The following is a 4,557-nucleotide window of genomic DNA, read 5'->3' as shown; positions in this document are numbered from 1 at the left end:
AAGCTCATTGATTACCAAATTTACCTGCCTTTAAAGACTGTAAGCAAGGAGGTCTATGTGCAGCCCTGGGAGAAGAATGTTGGTTTTATGCTAATCATTCTGGAGTAGTGAGGGAATCCATGGCAAAAGTCAGAGAAGGACTAACAAACAGAAAGAAAGAATCGGAAGCTAGTCAGAGCTGGTTTGAATCCTGGTTCAATTTTTCCCCTTGGTTAACTACTCTGGTGTCCGCTATAGTGGGACCCCTAATATTGTTGCTACTAGCTTTAACTATAGGACCTTGTATAATCAATAAGTTAATTGCTTTTGTTAAAGATAGAATACAGTACAGCTAATGGTGCTAAAGGCCCAATATCAGCCCATTAAGCAGCAAGAATTAAAACAATAGAGACCCAAGATTGGCTCTCTAAATGTTCTTAGAAAGGGGGGAATGTTGAGAACAGGGTGATATCTGTGCTGCTAACTGTCTCAATCACCCAGATGCAGGCAATATAGGACAAACAGGACTGCTGGGCCCCTGTGCTTACCAAGGTTGTTAAGAGATATTTGTCCGAGGAATGTGCGTTTGCCTGGAAACCTTATCTATCAAGGACAGGGGGGGCTTAGCCCCGACTCATCTCCTGCATAGTTCACCCCTTCCCTCCTCCTTTCTTCCACTAGGACTGTTCAGTTCTGGCGGGACCCAATGAGAATCAAATAGATTGGCAGGACCCAACCAGAGGAGGACTAATGTTTAACTGTTCAAATGTTAACCAATTAAAAGAACACTGTAAAACTGCTTGCCTTTCATTATAAAAACCCTGCTAAACGAGGGCTCGGGGCCTCTTAGCATCACCGGTCACCGAGGGCGTGGAGGACCAGGCTCAAGCTTGCTAATAAATGACTCTTTGTTGCTTGCATTGATCGTGGTCTCTGGTGGTCTTTGTGGGGTCTCAAGCCTTTGGGCACAACAAGTGAGGCCCTAAGCAACTCAGTGAGAACCTGTCTCTAAATAAAATACAAAATAGGACTGGGGAGAGGTTCAGTGGTTGAGTGCCTGAGTTCAATCCCCAATACCAAAAAAAAAAAAAAAAAAAAAAAAAGGCCTCCTAGCAGTGAAGGTTATATTTATATTCAAACGGTGAAGAGGACCACTGTTATAATATCATATCTTACAATCTGTTTGTTTTTAATTTTGATAACAGAAATTGAACCCATGGTCTTGCACATGTGAAGCACATGCTGTACCACCAAGCTACAAGCATAGCCATACAATCTGCTTTTCTTCCTAAACTGTACTTTGTATCTTTCCCTTATCAACAAATGTGCTTCCATATTTATGTTGTCAGTACTGTGGTGCATTTCTACTGTATCAACTTAAATGGAACTATATTTCCCACAATTCCCTTCCCTGTATGCTCTTGGTTAGAGTTAGCCCTAGGAGAAATCTCTGAGTAGAAATTTATGGAATGTAGAAATGAAGCAGCAGCCACTTTGCTGCATTGAAAAGGGTGATGTGGGGCCAGGTGCTGTTGCAACTGACCCATGCTGCCCCTAATCTGCTAGCTCACTTCATTAGTATGTGTAGCTCCACTTGGAAGGGCACGAGCTTATTCTGCAGCTTATCTGCATCATTAAGGTTGGAGGTCTTGAGCAACAGAAGCAGTGTTCAGTTTGCATCCTGAGTTCCAGTTTGTCTTCGTAGGTTCCAGTTTGTTCTTACTTCACATTCATCCTTCTTTCCCAAAATGCTGGGTCTGCTAATTTCAAGTCCAACATCAGTAGCAGAAACTGCAGCCTTACAGAGACTGCTTACCTACCTCCCACAATTGCATAGTGTCTTTCCCCTCTGGTTTTATTCATTCTGGTTTCGCTTCATCTAATGAACAATAACCCATTCAGAATATGCTGCAACCCATTCAGAATAGAGTATTCTGGTTACCTATTGTTATGTGACAAAATATCCCGACATTTACTGACTTAAAACAATAGTAGTTTTATTAACTCTCGCTATTCCTATGGGGTTGGGTATTTAAACAATAACTCGGTGGGGTTGTTCTGCTTACAGTTTGTTAAAGTTTTAAAGCAAAGATTATCAGGCTGAATAAAACAGAATATGAAGTAAAAATGTACACATTAAAGTATTTAAAATAATATACTGTGGACTTCCAAGAAAGAAATTAAAGACCAGAACTGTCTTAATCACCATTTCGGTTAGGTTGGGACTTAAGCGGCTGCATGGGAGGGAAGAGAACAACTGAGGAAGCGGGCAGCGTGCCAAAGAGCGACCAATCAAACACGGACAGATAAACCTCACTGACCCTTACGTCCACCCATCACTCAGCAGGACCCCTGTCTATTCCAGCCTATAAAGACCCTGCGCAGAAAGGACCATGTGTGAATTTCTCCAGCTCTCCACCCTGACCTGTACCCTGGAGGGCTGGGAATTTCGCCTGAGAGCCAAATTCCAATAAAGCTTGCTTCCATCGTTTTTGTTCGACTTTTGTTTGGCCACCAGCCCTCACCCTTGAGCTTACAATTTCTATTATGCAATCTTTTCGTGTGGATGGTGCTGGGAACTGAATCCAGGGCCTTGTGCATGCTAGGCAAGTGCTCTATGAGTGCTACCCCTAGTGCTCATTTCTGCAATCTTAAACAAGCCCAAAACTTTCTTCATTATTGTTAAAAAAAAAAAAAAAAAAGAAGTTCCTCCTTAAGTGTAACTAAAATATTCATCTTAACACTGTCATGTATGTAAATGAAATCCATAATGGGGGAACATGTTAAAGATGTCAAAATAAACTCTGGAGATCCCTTTTGTATCAGTAGGGAGGATGAGTCTCTAACATGGTTCTAGTTAACTTTTCAAGAGGTAACTATTCAAGATTTTCCCTCAAAGTCAGGTATAGGGAGGCAGAATACTCTGATAGTTTAAAGGTATCTCCTGTAAGTCACTGATACCTCTGTTGGCAGAGCAGAAAGAAGATAGTAGTTCCAGGTTACCTCTAGCTGAAATTGGTTTCCACATAAAGATTTACCGGGTCTAGACTCAGGTATATGAATCCTGACTGAAACACCTATTACTTTGGTTCCATTAAGTCTTTGTGTATACATGTGTGTGCTTGTTAAAAAAAGTTTATTTCCAGGCTTTGCAAAAGATTTATTAATTAGATCTCCAGGATGGGATTACATTGTCTTTATCAATATTTTTCAGGAGCTGGGGAGATAGCTCAGTCGGTAGAGTGCTTGCCTTGTAAGCACAAGGCCCTGGGTTCGATCCCAGCACCCAAAAAAAAAAAATAAATAAAAAATAATAATAATATTTTTCACTAAGAATACTTATTTATAAAATCACAAATTGCATAATAAAACACTATCTAAAGTGACTAAAATTTACAGATATAAAATACACATACCTTTTATAATATATAAAGTTGCTCCCCTGCCCTTTACGCTGGAGTCATTTCCCTGCCTCCCAACTTACAACCTAGCTTGTCAGTCTGTGAACATCCTAGCTGGCTATTGGTTCATTAGTCAGCCTGCAAGTATCCTTCTCCATTTTTGGTCCCTTGTTAGCCCAAGGAATTCCACTGCTTAAGAATGATTCCCCTGCCATTTTCACTCTCTCTCCCCTCCTCGCTTTCATGCTCTCTCCTCCTGGCTTTCACTCTCTCTTATGCACGCGCACTCTCTCTCTCTCTCTCTCTTTTCCTCTCATTTTCTCTCTTACCCTGCAGGGCGACACTCTGCCTATTTGCTTAGTAAACTCTCTAACGTGAGTTCCCGCGTCTGGAGTGGTTTCTGGGTTCTTATACCTTTGCTAATAGAAGACTTATTCACTCTCAACAGGGAATACCTAGAAAAGAGTTTTGCCTATAATGATACATCTGCATTGAACCTAAAAATTCTCACTTAAGTTTCTTTGATGACCCAGAATAGGGAAGTTGGAGAGGGTACGTTAAATAGTCCCAGGGTATGAAAATCAGTGAGGCTAACAGGGACAGACACCAAAACTTTGGTTTCATTAGCTTGAAGTATATATGGTAAATCAGTCTCAGATACCAAACAACCAAAATATTGGAATTAGAAACACTCATTTAAATAAAATATTTTAAAACAATAGGATTAGCATATGAAAGCAAAAGAGTTAAACAAGATCTTTTCCCTTGCTGTATTTAAATATGACCTTCAGTTAAGCTTTTAAGCTCTTACCACATAACTAATAAAGCTAAGAATGTCAATTGTATTGCTAAATGGTTCCTGATTGCTAAATTGTACCTGGACTGCTAACAAAGATTTGATGCTGCCTTACACTCTGGCTGCTATTCTAGTTTAATATTCTTTTGAGTGGTAGTAACCATGGCCATGGCAGTCTTGTGAGTTTGAGTGTTGTGCCTAAAAAGACCACTGTTGGTAATAGCCATAAATAATCTCAAACATTTTAACTTTATAATTATATTCCAAATATTTAATTAAGCCTAAAAAGAACCTTCTAGTGGATATAGTAGTATATCATTTCACAATACATATTAATTTCACAACTATTAATTTTCATCTTATACTAAATTTTAATTCAAC

Source organism: Sciurus carolinensis, chromosome 6 (genome assembly GCF_902686445.1).
Source record: "Sciurus carolinensis chromosome 6, mSciCar1.2, whole genome shotgun sequence".
In the NCBI taxonomy this organism is placed as follows: Eukaryota; Metazoa; Chordata; class Mammalia; order Rodentia; family Sciuridae; genus Sciurus; species Sciurus carolinensis.
This window is presented reverse-complemented; position numbering follows the sequence as displayed.